The following is a 26,595-nucleotide window of genomic DNA, read 5'->3' on the forward strand; positions in this document are numbered from 1 at the left end:
ACCATCTTTTATTTAAAAAAAAAAAACAACAAACTGTACTAATAGTTGTTAAAACATCTGCCACAGATACTGAAAAGCTGGATTAAATTTCTAGAAGGATTTACAGTCACATCTGGCACTTTGCTGACACAGAATACTAGGCACCAAGCTACTGTCTGGTCTTTTGAGGACGCTGGCCCATCTTTCATAGAGTAATTACAGACTTCATCTGGCTCAAAGAACAAGAGGCTGTTTCTCTCTTTTTAGCTTAATAAAGAGAATTTACCTAGGAGAAAGGAAAATTTGAGTGCCTGTCCTCCAGTTACTCTGAAATATTGACACCTGAACAATATACTCTGAAATACACCTTCCGACAGTTGACCATGGATAAACTGTGCTCCCTGCTCAAAAGACAATTGCCATCACTAGGTTCTGAGGCCATGCATGCATGCTCCTGTGCACAGCTGCCCATCTCAGTCTCAAGCTAGCCAGTCCATGCAAACGAAAAGAAATTCACAGAAGAAACACAAGTCCCCGTTCCCTCCTTTCTCTTTGCGAAGATTTAAGTAACAGAGCACACAAGACTAATGTCATTCTGCTCTTCCTTAAACCATCGGATTATGGCCAGGGCCAGCTTTACACCTCCACACTCTGTACTGAGTTTCTATTCCAAATCCATTACTAAATCCACAAAGGAATTTAGGCTTCTCAATAATTAACACAATGCTATTCAGCCAATTTGTTAAGCTGCCAATTTAGTAAAGAAAAAATAAGGGACCTGTATGAAAAACAGTCCTTAGCTTTACCAATCAAGTAATTTTAACATTTTCTGCTACTCATAGCATAGAGGATAGGGGACAGCAGACATTCTGCAACTGAAGCTTTCAGGCACTGAACCTCAGAGTGAAGGAAATTATATTTGTCACCTCAACTAAGTACAAAACCTCTCACTAGAAGTCAAACAACAGGTAAAGGCAGTGTAGACGAATCATGTTTCCTTAAATGTTCCTTTAGTCAGTTTATCCATTTTGCTACTAAAATCGACTTAACTGAAAACACAACCTAAAGACATAGGGAATGGTACAAAGCTTTGAAGGCTTCTAGCTACGGGTAGATAGCACTTCGGTATTTTAGAATACTAGCTAATACTGGCAGAGCCTGATATTTTTCTGATCCCCCGCCCCCCAGCAAGACACTAATCTCAAAGGCAGTATCTGTTTTTCAGCAAGACCCAACAGTTGCATTTGGGTTTCCTACATCTAATGGCAAAATAGGACGTTAAAATCATAAACCCAGCTAAAATCAGCCAAAGCTCATCGAGATAAAATTGCTTCAGCAAGCTCTCAGTTTGCTGCTCATAGTTTCACACAATCATGACAGTTATCAGTCCTTCAGGCTGCAAAGGAGGTAGTCATTTCAAGAATTCAGGTATATGCCACCAGTGGACTCAAGTAATTTGTACCTACACTGCCTCCACCTTTGCCCACCTTCATGTTGCTTATTGGTGAGAAAAGGTGCTGCCAAAATGCTGGAACCTACAAAGCCAGCTCCTGCTCCCAACAAGAACTCCAAGAACGCTGTCGTCAAAACCTGAGAGGAGGGCTACAAGCAATGTAAGAACAGCAGAAAGGAGAGTTACTGCATCCATCAATACAAATGGCTGAAGCAGATGCACTGGGAGACCAGTATCCTAACCAAGGCCAGAGGCATCATGAATGTCCTTGTCAATGATGTTATTGAACTGGAAAAGCATGTTGTCTGGCACATCACAAGGAAAGCTTGACCATTAGTTCCTGAGAGGTGGAGTCTGCCATGCAGTAGGAGCTGCCCAGAGAGTTGGCCAAGTGTGCAATGCCCAAGGGCACCAAGACTATAAGGCAAATACAGCAGCTCCAAGACCTAAAGTTTGCTTTCGCCCAAGGACTTGGGGGTACTGGTAGATGAAAAACTGGACGTGAGCTGGCAATGTGCACTTGCAGCCCAGAAAGTCAACTGTATCCTGCGCTGCATCAAAAGAAGCACGGCCAGGTGGTTGGGGGAGGTGATTCTGCTCCTCTACTCCACTCTCCTGAGACAACCCACCTGGGAAGGTCCAGTGTTCAGCTCTGGAGTCCTCAGTACAAGACAGACATAGACCTGTCAAAGCAGGTCCAGAAGAGGGTCACAAAAATGACCAGAGGGATGGAACACCTCTCCCCTACTAAGAAAGGCTGAGAAAGTTGGGTTTGTTAAGCCTGGAGAAGACTCCAGGGAGACATTATTGCAGCCTTTCAATGCTTAAAGAGGGCTTGTAAGAAAGATGGGGACAGACTTTTTAGGAGGGTCTGTTACAATAAGGCAAGGGGTAATGGTTTTAATCTAAAGAAGGGTAGATTCAGACTAGATATAAAAAAGCATTTTTTACAGTGAGGGTGGTGAAACACTGGAACAGGTTTGCCCAAAGAGGTGGTAGATGCCCCATCCCTGGAAACATTCATGGACAGGTTGGCCGGGACTCTGAGCAACCTGATGTAGGTGAAGATGTCCCTGCTCACTGCAGGGGTTGGACTAGATGGCCTCTAAAGGTCCCTTTCAACCCAAACTATTCTATGATTCTATCTGAACCACATGCTGGCAGAACTTGCAGTTAACCTGAACTCTCTTTAAGACCACATGTTTTTACCCAAAACCACATATTCTTATGCCTTCACATGGGTTGTTTCTATAGACTTATTCTGAAGGATTTTTTGATGACAGGATGGTTATTCATGAAGGGTGTGAAAAGAGATCTGGCTACAAACCAAGCCATGTCAGCTTGTAGTAAGTCACAAACCATTCTGACTTCGGGCAATATCAGAAGCAGCAGACTGAATTTCAGTCAATTATCCTACAATCCCTCGTGTCATTAAAGAGAAGGGATCTCCAGGTCATCTTGTTCATCTGCTACATGCAAAAACAACAGTAAGTGTATCATTCCTGACAGACACTTGATCAGCCTGTTTCAGAAGGTATCCAGCAAGAAAGATATCCCAGCTTCTTTAGATGCTCCAATACTTAGTTATCCTTTGCATTTTTGTCTTTCCTAGCTCTAACCAAAGTGTCCTTTCCTGTAATTTAAGCCTGAAATGTAGTTCAGGTGATTTAGATTACTGAATCAAGCTCAAATTCCAAACATACACAACAAATTAAAGCAGGACCAGATCTGCCCAACTGCCAGCATACGCCTTCTTTACATTGCATTGCACACCGACAGCACAGCAAGTTTGAGGGCCTACAGGGTAACCATACCAGTTAGCAGGGAGGCTTAGCCAACAGATAATACTAAAGGAAGTAATATGACTTAAAGAAAGTACTATGTTAGATGGGGACTCAGTTCAAAACCTCTTACAGATTTACAAATATCCTTATTGAAGGGTAGGGCTGAATCAGTGTCGTCTTTAAAGGTGCCATGGGCCTGCCCCCCTCTATAATCAGCTCAGTGTGCACAGTAAAGCTGTTTCTCACCCTTCCACTTCTAACAAGCTCAAACCGGCCTGTCAAGCTTGTGGCTTCACGCTATTCACAGGCACAGACTTAATTTTTGAAGTTGGGCCTACACAATTAAGACAACAGATAAATTATACACAGCTCAAAGTATGATTCCTGCAGAGAGGTTCAAAAGTTCTAGGGCTGCAAGAACCAGAATGGAAAACCCAGGCATCAGAGTGTGGTCAGTATCAATGTGTATCTTAGCTAGAAACATCAAAGCTCTCAAATCTTTATGAAATTGAGCATGACCCCCAAAAAAGGCTTTAATATGTGCCAAATTGTTGGTGATTCCCAGGGAGACACAAACAGTAGATGCCTCATGTTTTCTTTCACGCTCACAGATCAGTCGATAAATGTAAGGACTCAACATATATGTTCACCTGGAATTGGTCATAGCAATACCATCACTGGATGTGTACAGCTAGATGTTATTAAACAGCAGCACACTCATATTGTCTTGAAAGGCCAGAGCAACAGTATCTTGTTTACTGTATACATTTGGCTTAGAATTTTACAAGTTTCATGCCCTGGAGAACCTGCAACTAATTTTCTTTTTTTATTTGAAAACCTTGACACCCCAACTGCAGTATTTTTGAAACTGATGCTTTCCAGACAATCTAAATACAGACTGTTGTAACTTTTAGGACAGAAGTGTTACGTAAGTATGTTAAAGAAAGGGAATGATATAGCAGCTGGAAGCTACTAAACCATGTTTTTTTGGTTATGGCAAATCACCTGGGCAATGTCCTCTTCTGCAGTATGATGTATCATGATTAACAGAAAGTCCCTAAAACGGAAAACTGACCCCTTCCTCTTCAAATATCTCTATTCCTGAAGGTCAACATTTCCACAGAGATTTGACAGTTCATCACACTAGTAGCTCAGAGAGAAAGGAGGGCTCGGCTTTTAGGAAGTTCTTCAGCTTCAGCTTCCAAAGGTGAGGTTATAGCACAATGCCAACATCCTCCAGTGGATACTTTATACCCAAATTAGCCCTAGCCCACTAGGAGAATGGCTCAGGAAACCAGTACTGATCTTTTGTATGTTTTGCCTTCTTGTTAACAGAAGCACAGTAAAGTAGTACTCATTTATCATGTATTGCTTCAGCTAAGTGAAAATGAGAGCTCTTTTACAGTTTTTGTTATTTGTGTTCTCTATAGTACCATTAATTGCAGAACAGACTATTAGTTTGAAATGCTTGAGCTATATTCATGCTTTTCCAAGCCTTGGAAAGGCAAGTTGATGTTTGCTGTGTTTAAGGCAACACAGGATGTTACAGCTGTATTGCCGGTTAATCCCTCTATGTTGACTTATTTGCAGGCCAGAATTAATTTTTCTGCTGACTAAACTAGACCCTCATTTAAGTGGCAAGTACAGTGACAACAAGACAGAAGTTGTCATGGGTGACATTACTTAAAGGATTTTTAGCAATTTTCTAAATCTCCTCCATCAGGACACTTTCATTGCCAATCAGTGAACATGATTCATTAATAAAGAATCCAAAACCACAGCCATGTTTTCCACCAAAGGTTTTTTCCCTGCATAGAAAAATTCTTCCACAAGACAGTTTTCAGACATTTCCTTGCTATCTCCATTTTTGGTAGCCAGTATGACACACAATGAAGGGCTGCACACACTTTTCAAGAGATGCAGTGTATACTTCTTATGAAAAATCGGGCCTCTTAAGAGATCTCAGTTCATATAACAAAGACCAGTGCCGACTAGGAAGGTGGAGAGAAAAGGCCTCGAAAATATGCTCAAATAGCAACAAACTGACAGCTAGAACAATACGACTATGTGTATTTTGCACATTGGGTAAAGGAAGCAGCACCTGTATCCATACCATAAACCTAAATCCTAGGCATCTGAAGTTATACAGAAGAAAGCTTATAGAGCAGAAATGAAAACATCACAATCACATTCAGGCAGATCTTAAGATACGTAAGAACTGGAAGTCAAAGGTAATATAATTTGAAGTAGGTATTCTATTTTGTACCCCAGAATTTTTATGCTTATTAGGTAATTTCCTCTCTTTGAAAAATAAACATACAGAAAGGCGGATTTCCCTTCCTAGAAATTGTTTACTTCCTCAGAACTTTAACATCCTCTGTTTCTCAAAGTCATCCACCTATTAATAATAAAAGCTTGAAAGATCCTTTTTTGCCTCAAGGCTTTTAAATTTTTCATCAGCTTGGTCTTGTTCAAAACAGAAGTTCTCAATTCTAACACTTAGACAAAGATCACTACAAGCAACAATCGACTAATGAACGTTTGCACTTAAGAAAACTAAAGGATGAAGTCAGTGGCTTCTGGTATCCTCTGCTTCTAAAATGGCTTGAAAGCTTCACATATATAGAAAAACAGAATTCAGAAGTTGAAAGGTAAAATTTATCTACTAAATTTACAGAATGATTAATCCCAGTTTTCTGTCTTACCTCCTGAAAGATAATGTAAAAATAAAAAGGTTGTCAGATTACAGTGTTGTACATAAAAACATCAGAAGTCAACATATTAGACATATCTTAGCAGAAGTTTAATTATTACAAATTTAGTGACCAAACCGCATCAAGCTCCTTGCATTGCCTTGCCTTTTGCTACGAACCCTTTGACTTGCAATTTAAGCTCACGCTGATGTGATTTCTATAGCAATTTAAAAAATTCCTCATAAGGAAAATATAAGAAAAGCATTTAATGTTAATTTTTTTGGCCTTTGCACTCTGATGAGCAGATGAAAATAAATGACATATGATCAACAGTTATCTGAAGACTGGAGTTTGAAACCAGAGTACAATGGAGTGGGAGAAATCACTAATAGTTTTACATAGTATCTGTACAGATTTGGTTATTTATAACAAAATCAGCTAACAATAGACTGCTGTCATGAACTAGAAACATGAGTCGAAATCCGAGACTAAACTGTCCCTAAGTTGAGTACTTCAAACCATTTTTACAGTACTTTAAAAACAGAAATAGTATTGAAATATAAACAAAACAAAGCTCTATGCTAACAACCAATATGTGATCCATACCTGAAGAAGTCAACATATGAAATCTTTTTATGATACAATATTGAAACATTGCTTGCCTTTGTAATGACAACCCAGTATCTCTATTTCCTGATTCATCCTCTTCATGAAACTAAGGTGATGCCTTACTTTGATTTAGATAGTGACAGTGCAAACTTTCAGGTGTGTCTGACAAGACAGCACAGGAAGTTAAGCATGATAAAACACCAAAACCACACTGACCTCAATTTTCAAGTCTGGTTAGCATTTGTAGGATCCCAGCTTGAAATGCACAGCACAATTTCAAAGTAGCTTCTGATGTTCATCAAATTTTAGGAGGCAGAACTGATTATGTATCTACCAGGACATCCACAAAATATGATAAAACGTGCGTATATATATGTAAAACCATTTCCAGTAACAAATACACTGTAAATAAGGTTAGCAGATTCATTGAGATGGTGCCAACCTTTTCAGCACAGATCTTACTAATGTTATTAAGACTTAAATGCCTATATGAATTTTAAAAAAAAAAATCATTATTTCAAGTGACAGAAATAGATACAAATGCAACACTTTTTTCATCTTTTATTTAAATCTTTCCAGTATTCTCTAAGAAGTATTTACTAGGCATTTTGGGCTGAACCTAAAACTACAATAGTAAAAAGCTGGATAGTAAGGCCTTTTCAGTGGCATTTTAAAAGGACACAAATTTCCTGTTACTATTTTTGATTAATTCAGGGAGGACTTCTATCATTGACTTCAAAGGGAGAATACAGTCTAACAAGAGCTTCTGAAAATAACATAGTCTATAGGAATTTCATTTTTAAGCTTCATTTTACTAAACTTCTCTGCCCTTTTCAAACAAACATTTAAATCAACTTTAAGTTCCTTGTTTAGAATGTGTCTTTGGAAAGAACACTAGATACACCCAGGTCTGAGGTAAGTCACGGAAGAACAACTATCTTGAAGTCACGACCTTGCTTTTAAGAGTCTTATTCAGACTAGATTCTTACAAGCCTAAACTTGTTTTTTAATTTGAACACTTGAAGCAGGAGATACTAATTTAGGATTACGAGAAACAGGAAATTACATTTCACAGTTTTGCATTCTACAATTGTATACTGCACCCACCAAAAGGGGGTAGGGGCCTTAGAGTATAGTTCCAAACTTATCCCTAAAAAAGTTCATTAACAAAACTATTTGCTTTTGGGCACTGAAGAGCTAAAGATCCTTTTAGCTCTTTAAAAGGTCCTCATTAAAAGCTATCCACGTGTCAACACTAGAGAAGATAAGTCCAATAACAAAAAGAGTGGCTTCTTCTTAGAAGACATAATTTACATACACGATTAGAATGTTTTTACAATTTTAGATATTGAAAGTGGAACTTCCATAGCATTATCTGCAATTAGTTCATAAGACCACACTTTTAATGAACATAAAGAGAAACTGTTCCTAAACGTACTGGAAGATAAAGGCCATAGAAGTCTAAAATTTACACAATAGTGAAAATGACAGTAGAGTTACATAGATTTCCAAGAGGACTACACACATGAAAACTTGCCATATAATTATTCTTTTAAGCCATGTTTGAACTCAAGCCACCTTCAAACTTCCAGCTCAGCTGATAATTTGAAAACCAAGCACATGCACTGAGAAATGAAGACCTTCCACAAAGAATCTGCAGTCCTAATACACAGGTGTATATAACACAAAACACACAAGATACCACTAACATTTTAACACAATTTGCCTGGTTAAACTAATTCTGTACAAAACCAATGGACAGGAATTAGAATGGAAACTTGTCAGTAAATATGCAGACATTGTGGAAGGGCAGACAGCTCAGAGTGCAAACAGTTGTTTCACAGACGGTTTGGGGTACGGACTTCAGAATCAGAGAACCAGGTTCCCTCTTTTACAATGGCCAGCTAAACTGAGCACTACAACTTCTTTTACAAAGTGTTGTACTTGCCTCCAAACCACCTACTGCCTGATCCCTACCCTCTAAATCACATTATTCCATTGCTGGCGGAGGACAGCTAGTGAGAATCCCACTTCCATAATGGATATTCACATAATTATGTATTTGAAAACATGGGGCAAACCTCTAAAGCTTCATCTAAAGTCCTTATGAACAGCCAAGACTTGATCATTTGGGTCTCCCAAGAATGAAATGCAACATAAAGAATAGAACGACAGGAGGGGATCAATTTTATTTTCAAATTTGCAAATTGGGATTGGAATTCTGAGGCGTACATATGAAGACTAAAAAACAATCAACAAAATATCAGTGGGATGCCTGGGCACACTGTGTGTGGGTTAGAAATTTGACTGGAATGCAAATATGACTTTCTTTTTCTCAAACACAAAATACCTTGGACACTCAAGCATGTGAATTGCTCAAGGACCTGGCGCATTCTCCCTCACACCTACCTCCCCTTCACTCTCCTAAGCAGTGTACTGTAGTTTTTCCTGAGAGGACTGATTCCTCCACAGCATTTTTGAATTCTAATTTTTTTGGGGGGGATCCATCAGGAATGCCTCTATCATCACACTACAGTATCTGGGCCCACGGTCTTAGGCAATGCCTTCTGATCCATGCAAAATGCACCCAACAAGACCAGTCTAGTTTTTCTGCTTTGAAGCCATCTTACCTGTCCCTGCCCCAGAACAGTGGCCACACAGAACTGGCTCCTTGTCTTCTCACTGCAGCAGTTCTTTTTCCTCTTACCTTTCAAGCACCTTCATAACTATCTTCCTGTCTCCTCTTGCAACTGCCAGAACTCTCATCACAACTTTGGACAATATCTGCTCAGACCTTCCTACATAGGTTTCATCCATTCATAGGAAGCAGCAGCCTTTTAACACAAGAACGCTTCCCAAGTTTATCTACAAAGCTATTATTTGCTTGTTCCTCAAACTCCTTTTGAATTTTAATTTCTGCTATAGGAAATCTGGAAACCACTGGTATCACGGCCAAGTAGTGGTCAAAGCCACCTGTCAATAAACCTGCTCTTCAGTTTACCTTCGCAAGCAAGTGTTTTCCGTCTCTTGTGTTCAGCACCTACTGCAAAGAGAACTTGACCCCAATCCCTTCTTCGCCTGATGACAGGTTGACCTAATATTGATAGAAACAATTATTTAAACATAAGAGTTTCCTTACAAATAGCAATTCAGACGACACTCTTTATCCATGCATTAGGAAATAATTCATCTGCCCTTTCTCTTTTAATGGCTAATGATACAGAGAATGAATGCCAGAACTGAAAGGGGAACGCATCTACACAGAAATAGCGTAATACCTGTTTGCCATTGTACTTTTGGAAGCTCTTTTAGTCATACTGACGTGTTTATTTTCATTTGTGGTTTTCAGCTAAGCAGTGACTGATTTTAGAGAATTATGTTTAAGATAATTACACCACTAAATATGACAAAAAGTAAACAAATTCACACCTGCATTAATTTAGCATAACATCTCTGCAATTATTTTTGCCTTGCTCATAAGAAAACTATTGGCTCAAGCTGGAAGGCATCCTCCTAATGCTCTGCTGTACTGTGTTAGCTAGAACAGATGCAGACTTCCAAACAATTTTTGTGGAGTTTGCAGTCCTGACAATAAAGTGTGTCCTGAACCTGGCCTTTGGTCAAGACCATAAATCAGTCGTCTGTGAATCAAATGCCACTGGCAAAAGTGTGCGAACGTGTAAATCTACAGCTATGCAAATAAGGAATTAAAAATCTCTCTTGCACTTGTTTAAAAGTAGAATGATAATCTGCAAGGCTCAGATTACGTGATCCATATCTATAAAGGGACCCTTACAGAAGGGACTTGGATTTGCCTGATTATCTGCATGTATGCCAAACCAAAGTCTTTAGTTTGGTCCTTATTCTACTGTCAAATCTGTCAGTGTCTCACTTAGCTCTCATACAGTAGCACTTGATTTGATTAGCTTCTTTTATGTCTTACTTATTCAGAGTAAACCATTTGATTGCATCAGTCACACTGAAATTATTATTTCCTCGAGATTCCTAACAAATACAGATTTATCAAAAAGAAAAACAGTGCAATTACCATGAATTTGATTATTGAGGAAAATGTCACTGCTTAGAGTTCCCTGTTCATTAGAAATTCACTAGAGATTAAATTAAATAAGAATCGTGCTATCAACTGTTGGCTTCTGTCAGAATCTGCTTATTAACATGTGTAAAGTGCATAACCGGCTAGAAGGAGCAGTGTGATGTACATGATCAATATATGACTTAAACGATACATACTGAGTGTTTTCCACTGGCATCTTTTCAGTAGCTACTGCATGCTTGTCACTAAAATTCTTATTATTAGTATGAAAAAAAATACAGGGTTAATGCCTAAATCAGACACTACCTCCTTAAGATTCTAAGAAGCATAAAGCACAAAACACACAAGTCAGTAGTGTGACCTCTGTTCAAAAGGAAATTATTTATATTTCATCTAGGCCAATCACTACAGTTTAGGTTTGCCTCAAAAGCTTCAGTCTTTGAAATTCAAAGCCTCCATAGATGTTGCATGTTTAAAAACAGCAGCTGAAATGCCAAGCCAAAGCTGGGGCCATCTAATCCATTAACCCACCCCTCATGATGGCCCATACTGGCCACTTCACTGGAGAGCAAAACACTCTCTGCTAGAGATAACCTTCCTAGAAGAAAATTCTTTACAATTCTCACCAATCAGTAATCACCTCATATCAATTATTTATTCATCCTTATTTATCATAGTTCAGAGAACTACAAAAGCTCTCATTATCTGCATAACAGAACAGAGAACTTGAGGTTCTCAAATGACCATGAAATTCAGTGAGAAACAGGCATTTAGTACCTTACAAATGTCATTTTGCACTTGAAAGCTTGGCGCCAACAATATCTCATTCCAGATTATATTTTCAAAAATGGAAATATTTTTGGATTTATAATCATGTCTAATTTTTTAATATTAAGAGAAAGTGAACATTCAAAGACAGACAACATTCAAGCATCCAGTTTAACTGTCTACCCCACACTCTTATCCCACACTTTGTTCTATTTCCCTGAATCACTACTTTTTTCCTTGCAGTAACTTCAATAGTGAAAACACTAATCATATGCACAAAGACCTCTGTTGTACATGTGTAATTTCTAAGTTAATATATTTTTCAGATATCAGAATTGATCCAGATAACTGAATCATGGACAGCCTCCCCCCTCTCGTTTGCTAGAACTAAACTTTGGCAAAGTATTAGCTTTTAGGGAGTCAGTCCTACCGGCTATCCATGTTCTAGTCAGATTCAAAACAGTGTATGAGATTTGCTTTAAACAGCCATGAGATGTTTTGCTTCTATTTGGATTTTGTTCCAATCAAAAGACCAAAAGTCTTAATCCTAAATGTTAGGATTTGAAATGTGTACTTTTACAGGTTGTGTGGTATAGTCTACTTTGCTTCTGTGCTTAATCTTATTATTCATAGTAAAAATATAAATTTGACCGCTCTGCTTTCATAATTCATTCTGACTTTTCTACCTATGATAAACTCAGGTACTAATCTCTCTTCTACAATCTACATTTCAAAAATCCCTATTTCTGTTCTCTCATTGGTATTTCTTATTGCTAAATCTAGAGACAGCTCACTATTATTTCATCAGGAACACTCATCAGATCTTTCTAATTAGCTAATTTATCTTTCAAATTCTTACCTCAGGTACAAATAATTATAACTTGTTGCATCTTCTGCACCTTCATCACTTACCACTAACATGATTTTAAGTAATATCTATGCCTATGCAAGGTGGTACATTGTGCTTTCTGTGGCTTCACACACTTGGGCCTATCCCACTGAGAAATACATGGCTTTATAAACCATGGTAACATTCAAGGTACACTATGGTGTGAAGCTTTACATTCAAGGCTACACACAACATGGTGAGAACAACACTCGATGGCTGTCCTGCTCTTGACACAGTCCCTACCTACCCCTTCTCATCATGGGCTACACCATCCAACCCTAAGCCACTTAGGAAGCATTACAACTACTTTCAGTCTTGCTGCAGTTGAACTGGGACCTGACCTACTGACACTGCTAAAAAAAAAAAATCATAAAGAACTGGACCCATTGTTTTTAAATTGTTTGAAAAACCACAAAGACCCTTCCACCTATTTTGACCTTCAGTTACAACTACTGATTTCCTATTAGCATAACTGTTGATCCTATAAATAAATGCAACCTTTAGAAATCCATGCATTTTCCTGTTTTTATAAGCCTTGATGAATTAGACTTTTGGCCATGAGAATTTCAGTTACTGATTCCATTTCCCTTGGGTTTCCTCATGCGTCCCTACCTTTTTGTTTGGGTCCTGAAAAAGCCAAAGATAAAACCACTATTCTTGCAGACAAAACTAGCTAATTAGCAACTGCTGCTAAACTAGGGAGAGCATTAGTTACCCATCAAATAGTTGTGCACTACTTCAAGACTTGTACATAAAAAGCAAGACAAGTACCCTAAAAATAAGTAAAGCTTTCATTATTCTATCCTTCAGCATTACTTAACAGGTGTTTTCTGAAAGGCTAATGAAACAGTTTACTGTATAGCTTGATCATAGTAAAAATTGAGAGTAAGAAGGGTTGCTTCTCCTGCCATTGAATTTCTGCCCCGCCGTCCTTTGAGGCTTGGGATCTTCAGTATCAACTCTTAAAAAAAAAGTGTACTATGCTACTCAGGTTACTTAAGAACACAGAACCACATCTATGCTATTCAACCCCCTGATGGTGGCTGGTGAGGTTTTTAAGGGTGGATGAATCAGAACACTATCTTTATTCAGTACAGAAAGATGAAAAAATCAATCTATTTAGGGAAAGAAGTTAGAAATAACAGAAGAAAAGGCTCTGTCTTTGGAATTTCCTGCTTTACAGCACCGTTAGCTATGATGTATCACTGTTATGGAACAATACATCTGAACACGAAAATATATTTCATGCTTCAAAAAAACAAAAGCAGGAACAGATCTAGAATGCGGTCATCCAGCATGCTTTTACTCAAAGACACATGCTGCCCTTTTAAGTATTTAATTCTCTCCCTTCTCCCTCCCGTACGTGAAGTTTTCCATTACATCAGTGCCTTTGAAAGTCTTTAACTTTTGTTTTAGCCCTAGAATGTTAAGAAGTTTCATAATTTCAGAGAGGTCAACTTTTATTAAAGCGCTTTCATGAAGAGATGCCACACTATTTGAAGAAAAATGGACACAAAATATTTATGGCACAGTCATCTCTCAACTAGGAAGCTATACGTAAAGAAAGAAAATACAAACTGGCAATGGGTAACATGCTTAATGCAATACTGAAAGAATGACATGGGAAAGGATCAATATCAGAGTAGCAGGGAACCATACCAAAGTATATATTTGTGAAATTCTAGTTTACAAACAAGGAGGAATTGTCAACTTTTATTTCCATGTTTGCACAGACAGCCTCACTGGAGCAGAAATATTGTTCCAAGGTCACATCTGATGCAATTTGACTCATCATTAGTGTATTACATTCAACACCTGATCCTTTCAATACAGAAGTGACATTCAGCCATTCCACAGGGTAACATTATACAATGTACCCTAATGCGATATCTGAGCATGTTCTCTGGGCACATGCCATTTGTGTTGTTACTCGCAGGTTGGTCATATACGTAAGCATACAGAGAATAATCCATAGGCTGAGGGTAGGTAACACATTCCCTCGCTAGCTCTCTCATAAGGTTATTGTGCTCCACAGACCGCATGGTGGTTTGATGCTTATCACCCTTTGCTCAGAGCTGATTATTTTCAACAAACAACATACAAAAAACCTGATACACCACTTGATTCTATCTTCTTTGGTTATCCTGTTCTCTCAGTTTTATTACTCCTTGTACATGCTACTATGATACTGCATTTTAGGATTCACCTGCCTACTTTTGCGTTGTTGGTATCCTGTTTGAGCATAGCACATAGGTCCAGGGTCACCTTTGAAGGTTATCTGCTTAAAAGATGCTTGAAGTGACTGCAATGTTAAATGCATGACAGCTGATGTAATATACACATCACTGCTCACCAAGAAAGAGCCTTACTTTGCATAACCTACAGCCTTTCAGATCATGTATAATCACCTCTTTGATAGAAACAGTGGCTCTACTGAAACCTGAAAAACTTCTAGACTTCAACCCGAACTTGATGTCACCCTTCCCAATGCAAAAATACCCTATTTGTCCTGTGCCATATTATTGTCAAGGTCTTCTTGTAAACCTTCTAAGTACACTTGGGTTCTCTATCATGAGCTGAAAAATGTCCCTGTCTCTTCATGCCCATTTGATTTCTACATCAGCGGCCCAGTTCTACACCTTTTTACCTTATATCATGTGGAATTAGTTCATAGTGGGTACAGTCTTTACTTAGTTGCTGTTTCTTACCTCCAATTCATTTAAATTCTTCTTCCACACAAGATTCTATTGCAGCACCTCCATGGCCATTACTGACAGTCACAGATTTGATTTACAAATAGCTCTGAGGGGATCAGATGTTGCCAAAGAGACAGTAAGGAAACAGAGGGAAGCTGGGAATTGATATGAGAAAAAAGACAAAGGGTGAAAAGCAAAATGGAAAGAGTACAGAATACTGCTTTAAATGATAGAGACTAATAAGATGCATCTATCAGCACCTAATGGGTGCACACTGTTTAGTGATTAGTCATAGCTAGTCTTCACTTATTTTCTTACACCATAAATTCTTCACAGTGAGATTGGTCCACCTTGAACTACAAGATCCTGCACTTCTTGCATACTGCTATATCTATATTTCTTCTTGTTATAAAAAAAGCTCCCTATCTCTTTGTTAAAGGCTTAAAAACCCCTTAAAGGAAATAGCAGCTCTGCTTGTTTATCATTTTCACGTAATTACAGACTCAATCAAAAATATTCATGGCGTACCACACTGTAAATGCGCATTCCACTTTATAGAGCACAGGTAAAAGCAGTTCTCTAAACAACTTAACTGTGTGACCCCTACACAGAGGTATAGAAAAGGAAGTTGACGTGTGCATTCACCAAATAACAAAATCCTGAAATGATTCAAGTAAGATGGAGCTTTTCTAATGGAGAAAATGCATAATAGCAATCCATTCGTATATTGCTGTTTCCAAATGCAGTGTCTTATTTGGGGGATAGCTGCTGAACATGCTTGTCCAAATAGCTTTGCAGGATATATACACAGAAATAACACATTGGAATTTGGCTCCTAATTACAGAACACTGGTACTAATTTAACTATAAAGATACCAGACCTCAAATTCTTGATTTCATGCCCACTCAACTGTCCAAACAAATGGCTCATCTCAGTATGATTTAAAACCACATATTATTAAATAAGAGTTAAGACCAAAATGTAATTTAATTTTCTATAGATGCAATGTGAATCAGAACGTTTGGTTCGGTTGTCAGAATAATTTAACGCATTTCGGTATTAGCTAATTCAGAAATTGTATTACTCAGTGAGAATGCAGTTGGAAGTTCATAAAATGCTACTTTTAATAAAAATGTTATCTGTACCGAGGGATTGTGGTTTTGTTGACCTAGGTCTTGCTACAGTTTTCATCTCTAAAGCAGATGTGTTGTGATTAATAACTATTCAGAACAATTCATTTTTGCGCTGAAAATCTACAGCATTAACACATAGTCCCAATTAGAAGACGTCTCCCATTTCAATTATTCCCTTACGTTTGTCTTCACATTTTTATTTTCTCTGCATTCCCTAGACTCTCTCAGAATCACAGAGATCGTTCAATAGAAGTTTAACAGTCTTGTGCTATTAATGTGCTTGTGCTCCATGTGGAGTGCTGGTTTCCTTCCTTTTATTGAACGCCAAACGGAGGGACACAATGGGTGTGTTGTGCTCTGTCTAGCATGGTATGTACAATATCTTTAAAAAGGAGGTGTGAGCTGGCTGTAATACCACTACTCTTAACAGTACAAGTACCACAAACTAATCAACCGCAGCACTGGGGCATGCAGTCTATTGAAAGCCGGTGAAAAAGCTGCTTTTTATTATGACCTACATACTGCACAGCAGCAGTTGGACAATTTAAATCTAGTTACATTGAGGCTGAACACAATGCATGAATTCTACTCGTGATGAACTCAATGATGTAAGGCTTTTCAAATACGCTCGCGAGTTCACCCATGCTATCCTGACAGCAAAAAGCACAACGAAAATAAAATTAAAAAAAAAAATCCTCTCCTTTTAGCAGAAAATGCAAGAGTAAAATTTTATCAACTCTTGGAAATATCCTTCTGAATCAGCAACCATATGGAACATCACATTGGAATATTTAACGAAAACGCAGCCAGATCAATTAATTCAGCAACCACTCTAAACAAGCCACTGACCAAAGTCGACCCCTAAATGCAAAGATACCTAAAGCAGCTTATTTCTTGCACGAAGTTTTGCTCAGTTTTATTTCCCAAAATCAAAGGAGTCAGTGCAAAGGCGTACCTCTCCCGCACAAGCCGAGACGCACGGCGGCTTCCTTTTGTGGCAGAGTCCAGAGGCCACCGCTCCCGAGCCAGCCCGCTGGTAAGCGGCACGCAGGCCTGCGGAGGGGCTTCTGCCCAGCCCGCCGCACGCAGCCCCGATGGGCGGCACACCTGCTTTTCCAGCAGCGCCCCTCTCCTGGAGGCAGCAGCACGCAAGGGCAGCGCAAGGAAGGGCAACACCCTCCTCCTGGATGACAGCCGCTCACTCGGAGTAGCTAGCAAGCTGCCGAGATAACACTGCAGAGGAACCTTGCCTTTACAAGACAAAACCCCGCTCCGCTGCCTGACAGCAGATACGCAGCATTATCACCCTGCATTCCACCTCCGACCAGCAAGCAGGAACGGCGGTCACCGGCTTGTCAAAATGGCAGCCTGCGAGCACGCTAAGCCACTGTAACTACTCACTAACGCGCCCGTTTCTTCTCTTCCCTCAGACGAGGTATTTGTTTATTCCCCGGCAAAGCACAGCATAATATGTCACATTGTTTCCCATACGCAAAATGGCTGGTCCTTTCAGCACCGCCGCAGACACCTCATTGGGCTGCCCCGGCTTTCCGGAGCCATGGCAACAGCCAACGGCCGGCCTGCCGCGCGGCCGCAGGGGCGGCGACGCCCCGCCACGCCCGCCCGCCGACCCCGGCTCCCCCCCCTGCCCGCCGCCCCCCGCACCCGCGGAAAGGGAGACTGCCCTCGGCTGCCCTCCCCCCCGGCTCTCGGCCGGGCCGCTGTGGCGGACCGGGTTCTGGGCACGGCTACAAGGCTGTAGCTGAGGTGAGCGCCCGCCGCCAGCAGCGCAGGCCGGCAGGTCGCAAACTGGCAGACGAACACCCTCGCTGACACACGCTTCTGATGCGCTAAACTGAGGCATAGAAATCGTTTGACAGGGCACGGTATAAGCGCTACGGGTAAATAATCGTCTTGATCTAGGAAACAGGCATAACCATTATACAAGTCAGCCTGTTCTCCCACAATACAGCCCAAACCCCTGCCCGCTCACAAAAAGCTAAACCCTGACGTGACCGCAATTACTCCCAGTGTTTATAAACACATTTCTTCATCTTGGTGGGTTAAAGGCTGCTGTTTATTAGACGACTTTCAGAGATCGTACGTGGCAATCGCCATGCATACCAATTTTATCTGACTTAGAATAACACATTTTTTTCATCACAATTAGGAGTAGGAAGAAAAGGAGACATTTGTGAACAATTTAAAACTGCTTACAAAAATTCCCACTCTTCAAGAGCTGTCATTATTGTATCTCAACTGCCTAGGGAGTCAAGAATAAAAGCTAGAAAGCAAATACAGCACTCTGCAACCTAAAGTTCTTTGAAAAATCATTTAGAAACGTTAAAAATATCTGAGCATGCTGCATTTCATACACAAAAATTCTGAGTATTGGTTTGAGGAAGATTCTTCCAACCCTTCCTGGTCATTAACAGGGAGTGGCTTAGTACATATAACAAATCACGGCATTTCCTTGTTCAGTGTCATACTCCTCTAGGGCAACAGCAGGGTTTTCACCTCCAAGTACAGCTTGCAAAGCTCTGCTGCTCCACCACTCCAAGTGGAATTTCTGCTCTCAGGGTTGAAGGGCAATGGTGTCTCAGTGGAGTCCCAGGCAGGGAGCTGAGGTCCACTACGGTGGATTTTTACACCCTTCTTCCCTCAGCATCTTTACCCTTCCTCCCTTGTATAAGCACTGGTTTCTCTGAAACTGAGTACCACAAGAAGAAAGTGATCTGGGGGGCTCACCAGGAAACAAGTAAATTCTGTTTAAATTCCCGACGTGTCAGAGCTGAAACATTCCCGACATTTAAAAAGGTGTTTCAACAGTAGCACTAATTTAGTCTCGTTTCTTCCTCTCTTAGCCTTCTTTAAGAAGATGGATGGACGTTCACATCTCTCAAACTGCAGCTGGGGCTCAGAGTCTGCACCAGCATCAGCAAAAGTACCCCCAGCTTCCATGACTCAAACGCACACTTTCTGTGCTGTGATTACTGTCCAACAGCCCTTTTGATCAAGAAAGGATGTCTGCTGATTTGGTAACCTGATTCTGAAGCTTTTGGCTGGAAAACATTAAACTACCGAAGTAATTATTTACACACAAAGTAAGTATTAAAACAAAACCAGGCTGCATTACACGAATAGCATTTCACCATGATTAGTGCACTTTTTTGTTAATAAGCAACATGAAACAGACTGCACATCCAGCCCCTTGCTTCTTAATGCACTGATACAGTCACTGACTCTACAAAAAAGTCTTCTTCAGCAAATGAAGACACAAGCTGGTTTTCTATCACTTTACTTCACTGACCTACTATGGTTATTGTCATAATACTCACTACGGGCAGGCTAAAACCTTAGGTTTTGTCAAAGTAGAGGTCATGAGTTTTTACACTATAGATTAGAGCTTGGAAAGGTTTCAAGATGTTTTCCCATATCTATGTATCTATACATATTCAGGTATCTTAACACACAGTGGAAAGAAGCATAGTAGCTTCATAAAAATGTTCTTGAAGTTAATTTGTTTTTTAAATAAAAAAATTGTTTAGAGACCACAACTTCATAATTCAATCTTTAGGCATCTAGAACTGTGTTTATAATGCAGGCACACTCCCATCCAGTTAAGAGTGATGGAGCTTTTGCCTGTGGTATGCACATAGCACCTAATGATATAGATGTACATATAAACTTTCCTTCTCTTCAGTGACATAAATGATTAGGTAGAAGTTAGAAGAGGCTTAATCCAAGTGCAGGTTATGTTTCCCATTCAGCAAGCAATTAAATCATGAAGTGCAAGAACCTAGCCTGTCTAAGATTACCTAAAAGCACCACAGAAGTCCTAGAAACAGTTTCTGCTGCATGCTTTGCACAGCCATAAAGTTCCTCCTAGCAAAACCCACTGAAATCATGACATTAAGGATGGGAACTGGACCCACAGTGCAGCTGCCAGAGACTGAATAACCTCTGATAGGCCCCCAAAGCTCACTTACGCTGGCACATCTGCATGTCTAGGAAAGGCTCAGAATCAGGCAGCTGAAATGGTGGCTGCTATCCTACCCCAAACCTTATACAAAAATTTAAGTGCAAGGCACAGCGTCATACTGACCCTACAATGAGTGTTTAAGTGCTTGAAGATAGCCTCTTGCCTGCTTTGTTAGAACAAAGCTGAAAATAGAACACATCATTTGGTATCTTTACTCAAATCCTACTCCCACATTAATTTAAATGAGCTTCCCGATGTCACTGTAGTACCTCGCGGACACCAAAAACCATCAGAGCTGAAAGAAAATGAGTACTCACAAATCCCCCACCAGAATATTGCTAACAACCTTCATTTCTGAAACAGAAATAACAAGCATTATTCTCAGCCTTATCTATAAACAGATACTGGGTCAACATTGCATTTTAGCCCTTCCTGCTGTTTTCCTTCACAAACTAGTTTCCAGCTGCCTCAAATGAGCTCCACAGAATATAAAACATACACCTCCATTAAAGCAACATTTCTTTCTCATGGCTTCTTCAACCGATTCAAGAACTGTTACTTGCACACATTTCATTAAAATTCATTGTTTTACGAAAAATAAATTTGCATTCTAAAACTGTTTTAAAAGCCAGAACCATACCACATATTAAAAGATACTGGCATTCATGGACAGGGAATGTCAAAAGGCCAGATGCTATTTAAGAAGCAAATGCTATATTAAAATCAGCATTTTATTTCCTGCATTGCATTGTAATTGTTCCTATATACATATGACTACCCAAATAGGAAAACACCTACTGTTCAGCCATCCTGAATATCATTCATAATTACAGATCTTTCTGATCCTTGTTCAATTTCTGTAATCATTTGATGATGTATTTAAATGAAAAAGGCTCTGTTATGAAGGCAAATTGGACTGCTCTAATCTTAAAGAAAGCATCACCTATCAATTAAAAACAAAACACAATAAGGTCTCCAATTTAAAAAGCCTAATTTTTTTTCCATATAGGTTGATTAACCTGCTTAAATGTAAAGCAGTAGGTAAACAGAATGAATATTTGTAGGTGAGTATGCTGAAGTATAGACTAGTTAATTTTTCCAAGGTTCCAGGTGACCACAGGCCTGGGAAAAAACCTTGGTGTCCAATTCCCAAGACATTATTATCACTACACGAGACACAGCCTGCAGAAGAGTGAACTGGAATTCAAAGAGTTAATTTTAGCCAAGGTAAAACTTGTTTGTAGCTTCTCCAGCTACTGAACACTGAGTACAACTCCAGCTAGCACCTTTGTATTTTCAGGTTATCACCAATAACAGCTCTGATCAATTTTCTGTACTGTGGATTCAATCAGATACTTGGCAAAGAGGCTGACAGAGAACTCTATGTAAATTGTCTAGAGTAATGAGTTGATTTAAGCATTTAAGATGTGGCATGCATTTAAATAAAACAATCACAAATCATTTTAGAAATGTTTTATACGGTATTTGGGAAATCTTTATCACAGGAAGTATAAATCCTTTTTTTCACAGTCGCCCTTTGAGACATGTTACTCGTCGCAAGTAGCACAGCCATAAAATAGGATAGAAAAGATGAGGAAAGTAACTCTGATTTTCTTAAAAGCAAATATTTGAAATTTTCAAAAGGAAACCCTGAAGCCCTTTTGTAATTAGGGATGGAAGTGTCTTAACCTAATAAGACTAGATCCCTCTTGTTTTACAGCAGTGTTAAAGATGCTACTGAATTCCTGGAGCAACTTCCACACTATTTCACATCCCATATTTAGTATTGTACTTTCTGATATAATTTAGTAAAAAAGCAATAGTGAAGGTATTACTGCCTAATCTCAAATATCAAATCTTACTAAAATTATATTAAGCTATTTTTCAGCTGTTCATACATAGTTTTAGATTAATTTTAGCTGTATTTTAAGTAAAGATGAAAAAGAGCCTGAAAGAGACACTCATTATTTTCCTTTTATATTTGCTCTGTTACCAGTTGGATTTGATAACATATGTATTGTTAACACCTATATACTTTGCTGGCACTTATCCCAAGAAAACATCTCAACTTTTATGATACGTTGAGCAGACATTAATTCATATGAACTGCAGTATGGATAAGTATTGTTTTCAGATCTTTAGGACAGTATTTCAGAGAAAAAGGTGAGCTCATGACAACATAAGGTACAAGGCTGTCCCAAAAATGAGTGCTTAAATGTACATTTTTAACAGAAAATAGTAAACCTTCAAAGCAAAACTAACACACAGATAAGTATCTTCAAAGTTATCCTCCCAATGCTTGAAATATCACCAAGATATTAACTGTAACCTGAAGAGAAACAAAAAGTGAGAAACTGCGCTGAAATGCACTGTGCTTTCAGAGTATGCCAAGAATATTGGCCAAGACAATTAATAGTTTATCTGGTCAATTTGTACTTGAAAGTTTTCCAATCCTGATTGTATCATGTACTGACAGCTCCATTAAATGGCTCCATGAATTCACAGACATAAGCAGGAATTCAGATTAAGTTGATTTAAGGTCTGAAGAACATCCCAGGCCACCTGGCTTCCAGCACCACCCCTCCCCACCCAAAAAAAAAAAAATAATCAAGCTTTGACTCCATTCTGAACTGCAGATCCCCATAAGCCTGAGTTTCTGCGAAAATCAAATGTCCGTCTGAGCAGTAATGCTCTGTCAAAATGCAGAGTCCTGAACTCATGCTAACAGTGCCAGAATTTTAAGAACTTGCAGTAAGAAATTTGGAATTTTACTAGAAATTTTCTGCTTCTCAATTTATTGAAAGAAACTCACTTGGCAGCATACATTATGAAGTCTTCTTTTATACATAGCATAGAATATACAAGTACAAACATGAGACTGATAGCCTGCTAGCTACTTAATGAAAAGGAAATGTTTTCCCATCTTCTCTGCAAGAGTAGGGCAATTAGAATTCTGAAGTAAAAAATTTATTAACTACTTCACTTCTCAGTAACATGTTCCTCTCATATTGTAATTTATAGAGGAAGCAAATAGATAAATACCTGGGATAAAAAACTTCCTCTCCTTGCTTAGACACCAACAGTTGACTCCTCTAGGCCAAAAGTATGTGAGTATTTCTCAAACAACATTGTTAGATATTTAAGAAGATGAGCTGTCACTCAGTCTCCAAGCCTCCTCTTTCCTCCATTTATAATATGTAAATCCAAAACACCTACTGCTGTCCCTTCATTTCAAAAGTCTGCTTCATATAATTTCTTTGCACCTTATTACCACCACATTTATAGAGAACTCTTTCATACTCTAGTAACTGGGACATGCATTCCTTTCCTCCTACTTGAGAAAATTCTTAACTTCTAATCGCCACGTTTATAGAATATCAGCTATGAGAAATGGAAAAAAAACTTAGGTAGGAAGAAGAGTTTGCTGGTGAGAAAGTGAAGCAGGATCATGGATTTTCAAGTGTTGTCCACAATTCTTGGCACAAATGCTTTGCAAAAGGCTTTTACAACACTCCTGGAGCTCCTCATCAATCCTACTTCAGGCCTGATTGGAACAAAGGCCCGAACTAACAAGATTCAATTCAAACTGTTCTATTTCCATGCAACCTGAAATATACAGGGATAGCAGAGTCATTGCTAATAATTAGGGTGTGCAGTTTTTTAGGAGATCCATTTGTCCTTATCTATATTCCTTTTTCTCTGTAACCTCAATCTCTTTCAGCCACCTGCATGCTTTGGTATTTTTCTACCCCATTCACTACCACCCAACAAACTATAAGTCTGTTTCTTAATTTCCTCTCTGATCAATCTAGTTTTGTTCAATCTGCGTTAGGAAAAACAAAGAACTTAAGTAACAAAATCAGCCCCAACTCTCTTCCCAGCTCCCCCACCCCATACTTTCAACATTGCATGATGCTGAGAACCAAATGATAACCAGCTGTCTAAAAATAGAGAACACTTCCTTAGACACACAGCCATACTTGTGGCTCTCAACTCAAAAAAGTTGTTCTTGACTGATTAGATTGGCTTATTAAGTGATAGAAATCTTGTTGGGCTAGTCCTATCTGCCTCTGATACTCAGAGCTAACCAGAGCACATTTAAAAGCTTGCCCTTCCTTACATATGAGAATTCACATACCTTGCATATGGGATTTTGCTCTCCTGCACAGTCCTCCTGGTAAAATAAGTACTCAAAACCTCAGCTCAAAAGCATCTGAAAAAATGTCATCAGCTATGATAGCTCAGATAACCATTTGTTAAAAGCAGCAGAATTTGGGAAAAGCAGATGAGTAACAGAATCAGTAGCAAATCGGTACGACAAAGCTAATGCACCATCATGTTTTCTAAAGTTCTTTGAGGCCAGGAAGTTTTAAATAAACTCCTTGTAAAGTGGGCTTACATTTTATCAATTCTTGGCAGCACCTCTCTATGCCAGATGAGGTCACAAATCAATCTCAGAACACCTCTGACAAAGTGTAAATACCACAGCAGAGTATGCCTAAGTCACACTAACATGTCTGGCTGGCATAACTACAATAGCAAAGTTGATAAGGTACCAACCAGCTTATCCACAGCATTCTTTTCATGAAGAGGTCATTTCTTCTTCTGTGCTAGGAAGTGAAACAATGCCAAAGCATTCCAGAACCACTTAAACAAGTAACAGAAGCATCTGCCTCCGCTTAGACATTAACAGTTTGTATTTCTTTGGTAGCTTATTTATTTTCTTTAGAGTGTAACATAACACATCAGGAACTTTAGCAGATCACCTGCCAAATACATCCTTTAACCTAGGAAGTAAATCAACTTTTTGTGACAAGACATCTAGATTCCAATTGCCTCTAGCTTTAGCCATGATTGAGCTTCTTAAACTTAACTGAACATTCACTTCCTTTTTTCTCTTAAGTGATTTTCAACTGTGTCTTAAATTTTGGACTTGAACTGTGTTAAAGCAGTAGGTATAAAGTTATGAAACAGGATTATGTTTAAAAGTCTGCTGCCAGCTTTCCATTGAGTACCCCACTTACATTTAAGGAGATTATTTATCATAGAAACTTTAACTAGAGTTAACACTGAAGAGGGGAAAGCTGAATCATTCAAACTCGAATGTGATCCTTCTCTACGCAGTGCTGGTGAGGCCACCACACCTGCAGTGCCGCGGCGTTGTGTCTAGTTCTGGACTTCCCTGTACAAGAAATGCACTGACATACTAGAGAGTCCAGTGAAGGGGCACAATGGTGACTAAGGGACCAGAGTGTCTCTCCTATGAGGAACAGCTGAGAAAGCTGGGACTGCTTAGCCAGAAAAAGCCTGGGGACAGAGGGGGAATCTCATAGATGTGTACATACCCGAAGGGAGGGTGTAAGGATGACTGAGCCAGGTTACCTCCAGTGGTGCCCAATGACAAGACTAGAGACAATGGGCACAAACTGAACCACGGGACAGTCTGAACATCAGAAAACACTTCCTTAATGTGAGGGTGACTGAGCACTGCCACAGGTTGCCCAGAGAGGTCGGGGAGTCTTTGTCATAGGCAATATTCAGAAGCCTTGTGGATATAATTCTGGACAATTGGTTCTAGGTGGCCTGGCTTGAGCAGGGAGGGTTGGACCAGACAACCTCTAGAGGGCCCTGCCAACCTCAACAAATCCAGGATACAACAAACTACTGCCCAAGTTTTTGCTTTTCAAGAAATACTGGCACAAACACTTAGATCTTTGATTTCTCCAAATAGAATCAGACTCAGATCAGCAGAAACATGAAAGGCAATATCAGAATCTCCAATATAATGTTTGAATACTCCAATCTCCTAGCATTTACCTTTAAGGAGGTAGCAGTGAAGAGATGCTCAGCATCACTTTCTGAAACAAGATGCAGATGTAGCGTGGGAGGAAAAGAACAACTGTATTCACACACAAGAGGGAAGAAAACAAGACAACTCAAATGATTCAAGATTTAGAAGCTCATAACACTGATGTTGTTTCCATAGTAACTAATATACTTCAAAGCAGAGGAAAAACAGGGTGAGGGATTTTAAAGGACAGCACCATGTACAGATTAAAAGCAGATACTACCTATCAACTAATGATCTGAGGTTTGGACTGATGAACTCACACAGTTTATCACAAGAAGTATCACTTGTTAAGGAATCAAGATCCAACGAAACTACCCTACTAACAAAATAAGAGTGAAAGAGTAAAAAGAGCACAGTAAAACACCCCAGATACTTGACAGCCTGCCTCCCAGCTGTTTAGCAGGCTAAACCCAAGATGAACAGTACACAACCAGCTCATGCAGTTGTGCCTCGTCCACTTACCACTCACTGTCAATGGCAGTGTCCAGTGTTACCTCCCTCCTTGGTCAGAATAAATGACCTGTGTGACCCCAAGGAAAGACAGGATACAGTAGATAAGCAGCGTGCATTACACTAAACTGAATCAGATGATCCAACTGGTTTGCAAAATGCTTACTTTTTTTATAGCTTCCTTGTCCATGTAGCTGAAAGAGTTGATATAATTGGCCTTTCAATTAAAAAAAAAATACAGGCAAAGGATAGA

The 26,595-nt window shown here is 39.3% G+C and overlaps 1 protein-coding gene and 1 pseudogene across 20 annotated transcripts in view; one reads left to right on the forward strand and one right to left on the reverse strand.

Moving 5' to 3' along the window:
- Window positions 1–26,595, reverse strand: part of SORBS2 (sorbin and SH3 domain containing 2) — a 232,611-nt gene that overhangs the window by 154,522 nt on the left and 51,494 nt on the right. For 3 of the 20 annotated variants that reach the window (XM_075091309.1, XM_075091294.1, XM_075091292.1), the window contains exon 1: window positions 17,015–17,193. The exons of 1 other annotated variant lie outside the window; for it this stretch is intronic. The gene's annotated coding sequence lies outside the window, so the exon portion shown is untranslated. Of the gene's footprint in view, window positions 1–17,014; window positions 17,568–26,595 lie in introns of those variants that run through there. 16 more of the 20 variants (XM_075091302.1, XM_075091300.1, XM_075091308.1 and 13 more) reach the window with 12 other exon arrangements.
- LOC142056986 (histone H2B 5-like) lies at window positions 1,505–1,923 on the forward strand (annotated as a pseudogene).

Source organism: Phalacrocorax aristotelis, chromosome 4 (assembly GCF_949628215.1).
Source record: "Phalacrocorax aristotelis chromosome 4, bGulAri2.1, whole genome shotgun sequence".
Taxonomy (NCBI): Eukaryota; Metazoa; Chordata; class Aves; order Suliformes; family Phalacrocoracidae; genus Phalacrocorax; species Phalacrocorax aristotelis.